Source organism: Diadema antillarum, unplaced genomic scaffold, assembly GCF_040938485.1.
Source record: "Diadema antillarum isolate AM-2024a unplaced genomic scaffold, OU_Dant_1.0 seq00000133_RagTag, whole genome shotgun sequence".
NCBI classification, from domain to species: Eukaryota; Metazoa; Echinodermata; class Echinoidea; order Diadematoida; family Diadematidae; genus Diadema; species Diadema antillarum.
Window position 1 is genome coordinate 91,583 of NW_027271210.1, and position 16,888 is coordinate 108,470.

General features: G+C 38.6%; 1 protein-coding gene across 1 annotated transcript in view; it reads left to right on the top strand.

Moving 5' to 3' along the window:
* The first annotated feature begins 6,880 nt into the window (after positions 1-6,880).
* The window catches only part of LOC139727482 (adhesion G-protein coupled receptor G6-like), a 31,909-nt gene continuing 21,901 nt past the window's right edge, over positions 6,881-16,888 (top strand). Inside the window, exon 1 of the mRNA XM_071638458.1 lies at positions 6,881-6,981. The gene's annotated coding sequence lies outside the window, so the exon portion shown is untranslated. The remainder of the gene's footprint in view (positions 6,982-16,888) is intronic.

A 16,888-nucleotide genomic window follows, 5' to 3' on the forward strand; every position in this document is an offset into this window, starting at 1 on the left:
ACTAAGACGGAATGTTCTGCGTTTCTAAGGGAATCTGATAATTATATTCATTTGATCATGACAGGCAGGGCCTACTGAAGTGAGGTAAAACAAATGAAGGTATATATAGTAACCACGTATAAATATAGTACGTAGAATATGACGAAAACAATAGAAAAGATGGAATCAGCTGAATTGGTACTGCCGTTGTAATCATAGAGGGGTGCTGTTTGGAATTTAGGACATTCAGACTGAAAAATAAAATCGAGTTGATATACGCTTCCTAAATTAACTGACCACAATCAGTAATTAAATGGAGCTTGTGATTTGTCCAGGGTATATGAGAACAATGCACAATTAAGTATGTTACACTGGACTTGTGAAAATTACTCTTTACTTGGACCAGTCATGAAACTGCACTTAACGGAAAATAGGTCATGCAGGTCGTATTTCCCAGGAAAGTTTTTTTTTTTTGTTTTTTTTTTTGAGGATGAGACTGAACATGTTCATGGTGATCAAACCCACCAGAAGATGACTCTTCCTTTTCAGTATTGAAGGAATAACTATCCTGATGGTTGAAGGGGCGACCACACATCGCCTGTTTAGATGCCGGTTCATGGGTGTTCTCCAACCGCCGTGAACCGTGTCCTAACAATAATGGAAAGCACTTATATGCTATGTGTCTAGTACGTTACAGCAATTGGGAGTGTATACTTTCCTAGGCAAGCACAATTCAAAAGATATTGCGAAACCTATCTTTTTGTATTCCAACTTGCAAAAGGTTTAATTGTCAGGTAAAATTCTTCTGTATATTTTTCTTGGGAGAAGGGGTAGAGGGTATTATTGGTAACAACATAACCTAGTGGTAGTATATTGGTATTGTTTATTCAGAGTTATTGCACCATAGGCGATTTTTTTTTTTTAACTTGAGAAGAGGATTATTCGTTCTCCTATGTATTTTCTGATGGTCCCATTTACTCTAAGCTTTGCTTTTTACTGGGACACTCTATACAGTTCCATTCCCATCCTTATTTAATTTGTACCATTGTACCATTGATTGATAGATTGATTGATATTATTTCCGCAAAATGAAATGTACACATAACTTCCCATCGAATAATATAAAGAAATTATCACAAAGGTACATGAAACTGCGGCTTGATGGCCCTACTCGGCTTCGCCCTCATGGTGGAGCTTTTCTGCCGAGGTGTCCAAAAGAATACACACTCGGTATATCCGAAATGAACATACAAACTTGTATTAACCGTTAACAAAAACTACACTACACAAAATTAAAATAACATCCACAACTACGCTCCAGTTATATAAACAATATTACCACGATGGAAATAAGCCAAATCGATGAATTCAACAAATATATACATCTACGCTTCAAAGAAAACAAAAGAAAAAAATACATGAAAATATACAAATGCACTTAAGTTGCAAATTTGATACTATTATATGAACACGATCCTCTAAAAGACTTGCGGCAGTGTTGAGTTTGGCTTTGAGGAGAACAAGAGTACCAACAGAATGAAGATAGGGCGTATCGGAAAATCTAAACAGCTGTTTTATATAAGGTGGGGAAAAATTATTTAAGGCCTTTAATGTCATGGAGTACAAATGATTTTTGCGCCTGGATTCCAGTGTTTGGGGTTTCATGAAAGTAAGAATGTCTTGATTTGAAACATTTTTATGAGGGTAAAATCGAAGAATAATTCTCAGTGCACTATTTTGTTAATCTGTGCGTTTTGCCGTCGATGCGTCATAAATGATATCGGCATAATTAAATGATGGGAGAGTAAAAAATTGTATACATCAAATTCAAAGTTTAAGTATTAACATAATTGCAACAGCCTTCTATTCTATTTCCAGAAATAGATAATCTTAATTTAATGCATTTATTTCAATTATAACGAGAACTAAATAACACACATACTGTTTTTTCACAATTTACACTAATCTCATTTAAAAACATCCATTCATATAATATATTCTGCAGCTCAGAATTCAATTCTATTTCATTTATTCTTTTTGTTTTCCTCGAGCTATACAGCACTGTATCATCTGCATACAAATTCACTTAACATCGTTCAATAATAAACCAAATCCTTGACATAAATGATAAATCACAGGGCCATAAAATAGAGCACTGCGGCACGCCGTGATCAACTTGTTGTAATCGACCCGTGATCTCCTGAATGCAAATATGTTGTCTCTTAAAATAATTTTCAAACCATTTGAAACATTCCTTCGACACCCCTATTTTACAAAGCTTCTGAATAAGCAAATCTGTATCCACCGTGGCGAACGCTTTAAGTAGGTCAATAACGACTGCACCGACATAGCAACCGCCATCTATGGCCAAATACCAGTCACCCATGACCTTTAACAATGATGTGACCGTTGGGTGTCTTGACCTAAAACCAAACTGTTCCTGGTTCAATATGCTATTATGTTTTAAGTAGAGACAGCTGTGACTGCACGATCTTTTCCAGAACCTTTAAGAAAGGTAAAAGAATTGAAATCGGCCTATAGTCGCTAGGCAGGGATTTGTCTCCAGATTTAAAAACTGGTATCATTGCTGCACATTTCCAACGATGAGAAACGATGCCCTCTGACAGTGACCGATTAATAAGGTAAGTAAGGGAATACACTATACCAGATTCAGATAATTGTACAATTTTAACTGATAGGCCATCTAGACCATTTGACTTTTGGCTTGCAGTCCTGTGATAACTTTAATACCTCTTCCTCATTTACCACATGCAGAGTCAAAGTTGATTGTATTGGAACTTCATTTACAATGCATTGTTGTACATGAGTAATTTCTCATGCCAGTTTTGAACCAATATTTACAAAATAATCACTAAAATCATTCAATATCATTATCAACTGAATAAAGCGACTTAGGTCTGATGCCTGATGTGGATAATTCCTTCAACACATCACATGGTTGACTTGGCTTAGATTTATCTGATAGCCTCTTTTTAAAGTAATTCTTTTTAGATTTCCTAATCAGAGAAGTAACTTTGTTTCGTATCGTCTTATATCATATAATGCAAATGTATGAATACAATTATGTTGTCGTGTCTTTGTTACTCATTATCACATGTGTTTTGTTAGTTTAAGTTTTTGCAGTTATTACAGATACATTATTGTTCTTCATTGTTTTTAATTTTATCTGTATAATATTATTTAATGGATATGAATATAAATTTGAACATTTACCTTTCAACTTACTGTAAATCTGTGAACTGTGTATTAGGGATCTTGTACAGAAACAAAGAAAACTTTTTGAAAGAATATTGTCAAATCTTTATTTATTTTTCGCAGGCATCTTGATTTGTTGCCCACTCGAACCGAGATGTAATATATCGGGATACCTGCACAAGCAACAGCCGATGCTATGGCAGCGTCCATAGGTGCTTCCAAGAGGCATAGCACGGTCAGACATAAGCATGAAATACCGAAGATAATGGGAATGATGATATTAAGTTTGAAAGCTCTTTCTTGATGCGGTTTCTTAACCCTTAAATAAAGTAAACACGACACTGAAATACAATGAATGATCCAAAACACAAAGCTGAAAATGTTCAACAAACTGAATATGTCATCCACTAGGCAGTATATCGTTGTGGTCAAGGATGTAGCCATAACCGATAAAATCGGGAGCAAACTGCGGACATGAATCGTCGCCAGGAGTTGCGGAGACTGTCCAACCCTAGCGCCGGCAAAGAATAATCTGGACCTGGTAAGGAAGGCGCCATTTAAAGATCCAAGGCACGATAGCACGACAGTTACGGGTATTAGCCACGTACAATTGGCCAAGACCTGCGCACCGAAGCTGTAGGCCACTGCCTCGGATTCGAGAAGCTGGACTGTGGACAGAACGGCAAGAAATGACAGATTTACCAGAACATACACCGCGGTCACAGATATCACTGATGAGGTAATTGCAACGGGAACATTCCTTTCCGGATGTTTCAATGCTTCAGTGACCGTTGTGATATACTGCCATCCAGCCAGCGAGTACAGGCCTGCATAAAAAGCGGTGCCAACTCCGCTAAGATCAGTTCCATCCAAGGGTTGCTTGAACACATTAGTAGTTCCTCTTCCGATCTGAAACGCTCCGAGAATGATTATAATGGTTAGAGCGATGAGCTTACACTTTGATGTTACTTTTAGCAAAAAAACTGACACTTTGATGCTCCTACAGTTGATGAACATCAGAAGCCAGATTCCTGACATCGCGACAAGTTTAACAGCTACCTTGGGTGGTGGGCAGTCTGGGTCTGGGTACAGAGGGTACAGAATGTAGTGAGAAAATAACAAGGCCATGACGGCGTTGCCAGCTGGGTCGACGACTGTCCCCAGGGTCCAGAATACGAGAAATCCCACAAAACTGCCGTACGTTCGATAAATGTAAATGTACATGCCGCCCTTGTCTTTGATCATATTTCCAAGCTCTGCAAACGACAAGGCGCCTAGCAGACTGAAGAAGCCACACGACACCCACACAAGAATGGTCGCTCCGCTGCTGCCCACACCAGCAACGACTCCCTTCGGAGAAATGAAAATTCCGGATTCTATTACTATTCCCATGATGATCATGACACCTCTGAAAAGACCCAGAGCCCGCCGGAGCTCGACCCGGTCAAGAGACTTGTTGCTTGAACCGTTCGAATGTTCATTGCCACTGTCACGTTTGCCAAACTCCTCGTCGGGTACCTGAGCCTGTGGCCAACGTGTGTTCGAAGAACCGCTCCCGAAAAAGCCAGTATCTGCCATAATCGCCAAAGGATTATTGTGAAAGTAGCCGGTATACAAATGAGGTATACCTCCTTGTGTGATACCTCCTTATCTATTGGGCAACATGGATCAGACTGTGGATTTGTCAAGGGCTTGCGAAATTGACTGTCAATAAAAACGGTCACACAACGCTCTTAGCAAACCTCTATGTATGTAGGCCTACAATGTCAACAATAGCAGTACAAATTTAAAATTCAGACAAATGGCAGGGCCCGGGAAACATTATTGAATTTTAGTGCGTAGTGTGTGTGTGTGTGTGTGTGCGTGTGTTATTTGTTTTTTAGAGTGCGACTGGGATCTGTTAGTTCTATAGGGTTCAAAGTTCTGCAATTCTCTCTGGAGCTTGCTGTTAACACCTATTATAAATACATTCATATAGACGCCGAATATGCTTTATTCCAAAAGGCGTTAAATCAATTTTTGTTTAATTCCAAAAGGTACTTTCTTCAACCGTCACATGCAAAGCCCTGTCCCAGCCAATCAAAGCGAAGTATGTGCACAGTGACCTTGCTCTTGACCTTCGTTACTTGGGCGACAGTTACAGCGTTTACTGCTACACTTACATGGTGTAAATCATAATTATTCAACAAAAATCGTTTGCAGCCGTTTTCTTTGGTAAAGAAGAGCGTCGGTGAGAGAGGAGAACTAAAAGTCCATGAATAGGGTTAGAAACAAGACAAAGTGTGAGAGACATAGCACAGACGTTAAGTTTTCTTTTTCGTTGTCATTGTGTAGTCCTACGTACCCATTTTCGGGTATATTATGATGACCATGATAATACTTTTGTTGGTGATGACAGCCCGGCTGGACACAGTGGAGACACAGATACCAAGGATAAATTAAACTTCAAGGCAACCCGGTACATTGCAAGCATAAACAGGAGGTCAAGGGGGAAGTGCAGTTTCGTTTGATGCTCATTCGCAGAAATTGCAGTGTTCATGACCCCGTTTACAGTGAGTGAAAAGGCCGGGCTCGGTGGAGCCCAACCATCCTTTCACTGTGAACGCTGTAAAGGCCAAATGCGGTACCAAAAATGGCCGCGCATTTGGCCAAGCTCTGGAGGTAGTCTCGGCCCGAGCTCAGCCCGGGCTTGGCGCAGCCTTTTCTTAATGTAAACTCAAACGGGGCCAATGCGGTACCAAATTGTGACCCCCAAAACGCATTGGTCGTGATATCATAGGAAATGACGTCACAATCCCGAGTTTAGCAAAATCTCTTCGAAGTACGCGACAGAATTTCCATCATTAGCATCTCGGAGAGGTGGTATTTCCAAAATCTTTTTACTTTTAAGATATCACCAAATCACCGTAACTGAACTACATCGTTTCGTTTGTCCTTGTCCACATTTCTGTGTGTTCTTCTTTGTAGAAAACAGATAACAAGACAAGTGAGTAAAACAGCAGCTGTGAGCGTGATATTCGAAAGTTTGCCTTGTATAAAAACCGTAGCATTTTGTAGATTGCAAATAGCCCCCGCCAGAGCGCCTATGCACCGTGACACATAGGCGCGCTCCCAAATAATTGTTTGTTTACAAATAGAGCGCCACTACGACAAATTAAAGAAATTTGTGAATTTAGCTGGGACCAAGCCAGCCACTGTAACTTATTGCTAGGCCGAGTACCACTATTGAGGTCATGCTCGACCTGCTTACATGGGCTTGCTTGATGAATATTGTTTTCTTTTACGCATTCGGCCCGCTGGCTTGTGACTTGCACAGCAACTGAAACAGAGTACATAGTGTCTGGATATGAAGCAAGGCAGCGTTCGTAATGAATGCTTAATTTATCTAAATGTGTGACACGGCCTTAACATACCAGGTGGTGCCATGCCAACAGACCATGTCTACGACGGGTTGAACATCCGGGACACTCTCCTTTATGGTACCGCCAGTCCGCACGGCGCTATCAGTCAGTCCGCAGCCACAGAACTCTTACACATAGAAGAATCACTCGCCACCCGTTTTGTCGCCGTCGCTCGACTCATTGTCACGTGACGTCCGCCATTTTGCTTAGCGGAACTTTTTTTTTTTTTTTTTGCGTGCAAATCCCAGCAGACGCTATCCACATACAGTGACTGCATGTTGTACCGTGTTTTTCTGACGTTCCGAGACCCTGAGCGAGGCATTAAAATGCCGTATTGTGCGGCTGTAAACTGCACAAATCACTTAACAGAAGGATTTGGAAACAGGTAAGTTTGACACCAAGCCATGATGAGAATTACAAGTAAATTAATTCCCCAAGTAACGTTACAATTAGGCGGATCGGTCGTATGTTGGCTTTCTTGTGAGCGCAGTAGCAAAGGTAATCCCAGACACTGGATTTTGTGTTTGCCGTCGACATATCTGTTTACCACCAACTACCAAAATATGCAAAATAAAAAAGATCAAGTAGGCCTAATTTAGGCCCTGGGGATATATTACACTCTGTACGTTGTGTGTTGGGGCAAACAGCTTTGTACATGAAAAAAAAAATACTATCTATTTATGTAAATTTGAGCTTAGGTGTAAACTTTACACGAAGATTTATTCTTGTCTAGCTAGAGTCACAGTACCAGTGGTGGGGCAGTGTCAGTGTCAGTGACAACACTACAGTCGTTTAGATACTAGATTGTCTCGACTGACTGTGTACTATAGTATTAAAGTAGAGTAGTAGTAGTAGTAGTACGAACAGTTGTAGGGTAGATTGAAGTTCCAATGATATTGATAATACTGAATAAATTTAACTATTCTAGTATATTACTCAAACTACACTGTATGTATTATATATGTATATATATATATATATATATATATATATATATATATATATTGAAACAAGAAAGGGAAAACTGACCAGAAACAAATAATAATAAATAGTGAGAACTTTGAGCAAAGAAAATGGGTTTTCATCGGGATTCGAACCCGAGACCTCCGGATTACTAGACCGGTGCTCTACCGACTGAGCTATTGAAAGCCCGAGATCGGTGTTCGTCCCAAACCCTTAATTCTCTTTGCTTGTTTGGTCAGAAGCTATAGTGTGTGTATGTGTGCCACACACACACCACATTAACCTGACATAACCCAAAGGATGTAAATCAACTTTGGAATAAATGCGAGGGATCGCCGAAGCGATGCAGCTTTTTGCAATATATTTTGAAACAAGAAAGGGAAAACTGACCAGAAACAAATAATAATAAACAGTGAGAACTTTGAGCAAATAAAATGGGTTTTCATAGGGATTCGAACCCGAGACCTCCGGATTACTAGACCGGTGTTCTACCGACTGAGCTATTGAAAGCCCTAGATCGGTGTTCGTCCCAAACCCTTAATTCTCTTTGCTCGTATGGTCACAAGCTATTGTGTGTGTATGTGTGCCACACACACACCACATTAACCTGACATAACCCAAAGGATGTAAATCAACTTTGGAATAAATGCGAGGGATCGCCGAAGCGATGCAGCTTTTTGCAATATATTTTGAAACAAGAAAGGGAAAACTGACCAGAAACAAATAATAATAAACAGTGAGAACTTTGAGCAAATAAAATGGGTTTTCATAGGGATTCGAACCCGAGACCTCCGGATTACTAGACCGGTGTTCTACCGACTGAGCTATTGAAAGCCCTAGATCGGTGTTCGTCCCAAACCCTTAATTCTCTTTGCTCGTATGGTCACAAGCTATTGTGTGTGTATGTGTGCCACACACACACCACATTAACCTGACATAACCCAAAGGATGTACATCAACTTTGGAATAAATGCGAGGGATCGCCGAAGCGATGCAGCTTTTTGCAATATATTTTGAAACAAGAAAGGGAAAACTGACCAGAAACAAATAATAATAAATAGTGAGAACTTTGAGCAAAGAAAATGGGTTTTCATCGGGATTCGAACCCGAGACCTCCGGATTCCTAGTAATCCGGAGGTCTCGGGTTCGAATCCCGATGAAAACCCATTTTCTTTGCTCAAAGTTCTCACTATATATATATATATTTTTTTTTTTTTAAATCGATTTAAGCTTACTGTCAATATGTGAACTGTGTATTATGGATCCTCTACAGTAAGAAAGAAAAGTTTTTGAAAGAATATTGTCATATCTATTTTTCTCAGCCATCTTGATTTGTTGCCCACTCGAACCGAGATGTAATATATCGGAATGCCTGTACAAGCAACAGCCGATGCTATGGCGGCGTCCTCGGGTGCTTCCAAGAGGCATAGCACGGTCAGACATAAGCATAAAACACCGAAGATAACGGGTATGATGAAATGAACTTTGAAAGGTCTTTCTCGATGCGGCTCCTTGACCCTTAAATAAAGTAAACACGACACTGAAATACAATGGATGATCCACAACACAAAGCTGAAAATATTCAACAAAATGAATATGTCATCCACTAGGCAGTATATCGTTGTGGTCAAAGATGTTGCCATAACTGATACAATTGGGAGCTTACGGCGGACATCAATCGTCGCCAAGAGATGCGGAGACTGTCCAACCCTGGCGGCGGCAAAGAATAATCTGGACATTGTAAGGAGGGCGCCATTTAAAGATCCAAGGCACGATAGCACGACAGAAACGGGTATCACCCATGTAAAATTACCCAAGACTTTCGCGCCGAAGCTGTAGGCCACTGCATCGGATTCGAGAAGCTGGACTGTGGACAGAACGGCAAGGTATGAGAGATTTACCATGACATATAACACGGTCACCGTTATCACTGATAAAGTAATTGCTTTGGGAAGATTCCTTTCCGGGTGTTTCAATTCTTCAGTGACCATTGTGATACACTGCCATCCAGCCAACGAGTAAAGGCCCGAATAAAAAGCGGTGCCAACACCGCTCAGATCAGTTCCATGAAATGGTTGTTTGAACACATTGATATTTCCTCTTCCGATGCGAATCGCTCCAAAAATGATTATAATGGTTAGAGCGAGAAGCTTACACGTTGATGTTACTTTTTGCAAAAGAGCTGACATTCTTATGCTCCTACAGTTGATGAACATCGTGAGCCAGATTCCTGACATCGCTACAAGTTTGACAGCTACCTTGAGTGGTGGGCAGTCCGTGTCTGGGTACAGAGGGTATAGAGTGTAATGAGAAAATAACAAAGCCATGACAGCGTTGCCTGCTGGGTCGACAACGGTCGCCAGGGTCCAGAACACGAGAAATCCCACGAAGCTACCGTACGTCCGATAGATGTAAATGTACATACCGCCATTCTCTTGGATCATAGTTCCAAGCTCAGCAAACGACAAGGCGCCTAGCAGACTGAAGAAGCCACACGACACCCACACAAGAACGGTCGCTCCGACACTACCTACACCGGCAATGACTCCCTTCGGAGAAATGAAAATTCCTGATCCTATTATGATGCCCACGATGATCATGACAGCGTCTAAAAGACTCAAAGTTTGCTGGAGCTTGACCCTGTCAAAAGACACATTGCTTGAACCATTCGAATGTTCATTGTCACTGTCATGTTCGCCATACTCATCGTCCTGTGCATGAGCCTGAGGCCAACGTGTGTCCGTAGAACCGCTTCGGAAATGACCAGTATCTGCCATGATCGGTACAGGATTATTGTGACAGTAGCCGGTAGGAACGAACAAGGTATACCTCAGATCAGACCTTGGATTTGTCAAGGGTTTGATACAGTGACTGTCAATAAGGAAAGGGTCAGTTTACTAAGTTAATATTAACTTCTTACCTTCACACAAGGCTCAGGTCAATCCTTGGTGCACGATGTCAACAATGATAGCACAAATTAAAGTTCAAACATACACCACGAATGGCAGGGCCAGTAGAACTAGTGTGTGGCGTGTGTGTGTGTGTGTGTGTGTGTGTGTGTGTGTGTGTTTGTGGAGGGGGGAGGGGGAGGGGTGGGTAATGGTAAATGTGAGCTTGTTAGGTCAAGCGTTATATTTTCAAGTTTGTCAGACATAATTATACGTAATATATGTGGCCCGCTGCACCATAAAATCAACAAAAAGTTGCCGGACATGGATTATGGAGCCATACTGAGGAAAAGAGCAAACCAAAATGGGGGCAACTAGAGGTTCGGATTCGCAATCAAAGATGACATCCCAGTGCCGGTGAAGAGTGAACTTTAATAATCCAAAACAAATCCAAGCATGAGAGATAATGAACACATTAACAATGATACACAAGGCGAAGAATAATGAGATCGAATTAAAGATAACACTTCTAAAACTAATGTCAACTGAGGTTAGATTAAATAGGCAGGGTCATAACTTTGTCATTCATTACTATTATTTTGTTATTATTGTTATTATTGTTATTATTATTATTATCATTATTGTTATTATCATTCTTATTAATATTGATAATATTCTCACTATTATTATCATTATTCATTCGGCATTTTGCAAGACTATACAAGTGAACGATAAGTTGACGGGTTGGAAAAAATAAATCAAAATCACTATGGCCCGTGGGCGTCTCCAACCAGCTTAAGGAAGTACATCAATAAATAGGCAAAACACACACGGAAATTTAATGCAAACGATTTAAAATTCAGCATGTACACGAGGTGAATTATTCGACATACGAACTAGAAAATCGCCATGCTTTCATGCATCAAAACCTAAACACTGTCAGAGTACAAAGTACGAACAGATAACACTAGCAAAGGCATCCTCTGAATTCTGTCCGAAATACACAATTAAAACAACGTGAAAGACTAAAAAAAAAAGAAAGACGAGATTGAAAAGATTCTCTATGAAATCATCCATCTCTCCTTAAGTTGAAATCCCTCATCCTCGTTTCACTGTGCATTTATCGGTTAGAGAAGTCGGTTAAAATCAACGACGCAGTTTTAGGCTGCTGCACAACACAGTTAGGCAACTGTTCGTTTATTGAGTCAATAAGCTTGAGTTATCAAACTGTTGGAATGTTCATCGAAGTTTGAAATGGCTTGTATCGTTAACCATAATGATATTAATGAAATTCTACTGCGATAGAAGACAAGATATTTATTTTAGTCATGACAGGATTAAATCAATAAAGGTCCATGCAGTTGATAACATTCTGGTATTAAAGTATTATTACAGCAAGGGCTGTAAGACAAAGCCTCAATAACATGATATACTATGGTGGGGACTCATCCCTGCATAATATTATCATTGCACAAAATCGTAGACAAAAATGTTAATCGTGTTATTTTTGACCGTGCATCACAAAACCAACAAAAAGTCACACCACTTGATTTCACATAATGGTGACTTAAGAAAAGATGAAACCGGTCAACCAAGTCAGTCATAAGTTTTTCATATTTTCTGAAATGGCTATTCTTCTTCTACATTATTCTCAAGTTTGGGATCATAAAACGAATGGGAAAGTGTGTTTTCAGCAGTTTTCTACATCCCCTTTTTTTGTAGAATGGTGTGAGTATAGGTATGCCTTTAGATACCCCTCTTCATTTCATAGAAATCCTTTACACACTCTTTACTTTGAACTCTAATAGCTTTTGAAAGGATAATGCAACTGCTTTGAAAGCTGACGTTAATCATGGACAGATTGTATATAGAGAAAGAGAGCATGCTCAGTTTCAGCTGATAATCCTTTCATTGTTTTTGCTATGGCAGTTCACATCCTGTTTTTGTCACATTCATTCCACAGGTTGCACAGCTTGGTTAAGATCAAACACTTGAGTAGATCCTGTACAACTATACTTCAGAGCCTCTTTTTCTCAGTTCACACTTTTCCAGAGTGTTTTCTTTCCCAATATTTAGATAGGTTAAGAGAGTCCATTTGAATTGGGTTATACATATAAAGCTTACTATAGAGTCTGCTGTTTCGGGATCTACCCTTGTAATAACCAAAAATCCATCTTTTCCATCTTTTCGTTGGTTTTGTGATGCAGGGTGACATTTAGAAAATGTTTTACATAATATAAGTGACTGCTTAGGACTGATAACGTTACGAAATTTTGTCTTTAGTACTTTTAAATTTCATTAGGTGTACAATGTTGAAGCTTTAATTACTTTGATTAATCCACTCCTATCCGTTGTAAATCCACGGGTTTATCTACAAAATGACTGCTATAGTGTTCATGTGGTAATATAGTCTGCTGGAATTGATTGCTAATGTTTTCCCTGTTATTGCATACCCACTACTTTACACACAACAATTTTCGTTACATTTTCAGTCCTGTATTTCATTTACTTCACTCACTAGATATTGGTGGACGATATTCCATGTGATACTCAATGGGATATTTTGAGAAATTGGATATTAAACGAGGACAGGCCTGAGTTATTGAAGTAAACGCTTATATCATAAGTATACATCTGACAATGGGAAAATAATAGATAACAAATAAAGACAAGACATACATACTGGTGAAATATAAAGTCCTGTTGGGAGAAATGAAAAAGAAATGAGAGGTCAACTGAAAACATGCCTGTATATTGTGAACCACCCAAATAGTTCTATAACAATACTTACTTGCAAATACTTAACACAAAGATAATTTAAAAGGGACCTAGCAAAACAGTGGGAACTGCATAACTGGCCCTTATGATCGACTCAAGAATTCGACATCTCTAAGGCAGTGAAGTTACGATGCACTTGAAGTGAGCTAGGGGTACCTATATATAATTCAATCTACAAGAACATGTTTGACATTTTGAGTGACAACAAACGTGACAGTGCGAGTGATTTACAACCACTCATGTTTGCCATTAGGGTTTTATCGAACGAAAGCAAAAGATATCAGAGTAAGATCGAGAGTGAACCTCTGTCTTCATCTTGGCCCAGTCTTCTCATCAATGGGGAACTGGTATGGGGAGAGTTTCGTCGAAGAAATGCAGTTAAAAGGCAGCACACCTTTTTGCGACTAGTCAGTAAGATTCTTCCGCCTGATCATCGTGATCATTAGTGAATTTTCTCTTCTTTCTGGTCATGTGTGAGATGTTTGGATGCTAGCGGAACGCTGCCAATATGAGGGCAATATTCTATACCTGTTTCCTCTTCGCAATTTTGGAAATGGATCTCAGCTCATCATTGCAATGTTTGACTAATCGATGCGTGAAAGGTAAATGAGCATCATGTTTTCTTTTCTAATGGTGGGATTTGTCTGGATATTTGTCTAGGGCTAGTTAGGTTATATTCTTCTTCCGTTTTAATTCTGTTATGTAATATTTCAATTTTCATATATATATATATATATATATATATATATATATATGTATGTATATATATATATATATATATATATATATATATATATATATATCTTTTCTCAGTTTACACTTTTCCTCAGTGTGTGCCTTCTTTCCAGTATTTCGGTAGGTTAGGGGAGTCCATTTGAATTAAGTTATACATCATTTTAAAGCTTAGAGTCTGCTCTTTCAGAATCTGCCCTTAAATAAAAATCCATGTCTGGCGACTCTTTGTTGGTTTTGTGAGGCAGGGTTACATACATTGAAGATCAATGATATATTCATGTTTGTTTGTTTGTATGTTTGTTTGTTTTTTTTTTTGTTTGTAATTTCCCAAGTCAGAAAATAGCGCGCTATTTCGAAACATCGGGCTGATGTGAAAATGCCTAATGAGATGCGGATAGTCAGGTGGCGGCGGATCTCGTACTCAAAATGATTGGATTAGTTGAAAGTCTTTTTGTTAGTAGGTCCATGTTTCAACAATGCCTGCTACAGAGATCTTCCCCCCCTCCCCCGAATGGAAAGATAGTTAAAAACCTTCTTCCCCGTACGTTTACAAAAATGGTTTAAAATAAGAAACAGATCAGTATAAGATCTTGAAAAAAAAGTGCCGAAACCCAGAATTATTTGAGGGGTATGGCACCTTAGGCACCTTATTCAATGGGCTTGGGGACGATTGTACTCCTCTTTGAATTGGTTTCTGGTCTTGCATTCCACTTATTGAATGTAATACACCATAAACAGCTTAATGTATATAATCGCCTGGATCAACCTCTGGAGTGCAATTCTCCTTTATGAGACATTTTGAGGGCCTACAATGCGGATGACGAATAATTCAATTCAATTTCAATCCAATGTTTTATTTCATTTTTTGACAAGAACATATATATAAACATCATTTCTTTTTTGGTAACAGAAAATCAGGTGCGTAAAACTATGTAGGATGAAAAGAATATACAATGATATTTGTAGCACCTTGCAATAATTACACATTATCATAAAACACAAGTGATTTGAAGGAAGTAAACATTGTGGATAATTCGAAAAATGGAGGGACCCACTAAAAAGACAAGTCTTGTAGGTTGTGGGCCCCTCAGACGAAAAACATCAATTAGAAGTAAAGAGAAGGTCTGGAAGCCCACTATAGAGACAGATCAACAAAACAGACACATGTACACACGTTAAAAAAAAAAAAAAAAAAAAAAAACATGAAACGGGACTGAAAAGGAGTAACAGTACAACAGACAGTTGACTAGGAGATGAGACAAAACTAACATAACAGTACGAGAACAGAACGGAACAAACAAAACAAACAAAAACGTTTAGCATAAACAGCGATCTCGTCGGAAGTATGTCGAGGAGAGAGAGAGAGAGAGAGGGGGGGGGGGAGAGAGTGACGCGAGAAAGAACAATGTAGGCCTACTAGAGATATTATCGAAGAAATATCCTAGCTTTATTACAATAGGACGCTGTTTAATAATGAGAGAATACACGTAGCAATCAATAGGTGGTTCTTTTCCTAGATAAAGGGTTACAACAACTGGTTAATTTAAATCAGTAGAATTGTACGATTGCAGTAGAACAAATTTCAGTTTCCTTTTAAATGAATATATTATAGAGGGGGCATTTCTAATATCAGAATGCAATGAATTCCAATAACTTGGGCCGGTATAAACAAATGTGTTCTTGGCTAAAATGGTACGAAGAAGAGGTAAATGATATTCATTAGAACGTCGAGTCGGATATTCATGAAATGACTGATTTGTTAGGAACATGGAATGAAAAATATCAGGAAGAGAGTTATCATTATACGTATACATAAATTGTCCTAAATTAAATAAAAACAAATCTCTGATTTTTAATAGCTTATTAGAAGCAAACAATACATCTGTATGAGAACGTATGGGAGAATAACAAATGATGCGGAGAGCTTTCTTTTGTAAAAGGAACACTCTATCCAACAAATTTTGGTGGGTGTTGCCCCAAACTAACACTCCGTAATTAAAGTAGGGCAATATCAATGACGAGTATAACATAAGTAATGATTTTTGAGGGAAACACAATTTTAGTCTATTAATGACGCCTATATTACGAGAGATTATATTACAAATATAATCAATATGCAATTTCCAAGAAAGTTTGTCATCTACAATAATACCAAGAAATTTGAAATGTGAAACTCTCTCTAAATGTGTATCGTCCAAAACTATGTCTGTATTTAAAGTGCTAACGGTATTACTAAAAAACATATATTTCGTTTTATGAACATTCAACGAGAGCTTATTAGCTCTAACCCAATTTGTTACTTTTTTCAATTCACTGTTAACTTTTCGAACAAGAACATCAATATCACTGTGAGAATAAAATACATTAGTATCATCAGCGAAATGAATAAAAGAAAGAGTGTCAGATACTTGACAAAAATCATTGATATAAATAATGAATAGCAATGGCCCTAACAGACTTCCCTGAGGAACCCCACATTTGACTTCTCTAGTCAATGACTTATCACTTTTAATTGTAACAAACTGTCTTCTATTAAATAGATAACTCTTGAACCACTCCAAGGCCTTCCCACGTATTCCATAATGTGATAACTTGTAAAGTAAGATATCATGATTAATTGTATCGAAGGCCTTGGAGAAGTCCAAGAAAATACTAATGAAATGGGAATGGTCATCAATTGCATGAGCTACTTTTTCAACGAAACTTAAGAGAGCATGAGTAGTACTGTGCTTCTCACGAAAACCAAACTGAGAATTAGTAAAAATTTTATGCTGTTTCAAGAAATTAATCATTCTCTTATGAATTAGTTTTTCCAGGACCTTAGACAGAGAAGATAATAACGAAATTGGACGATAATTATTGATTTCAAGTTTATCGCCCTTTTTGAATATTGGGATAACTTTTGCCAATTTCATCTTATCGGGAAAC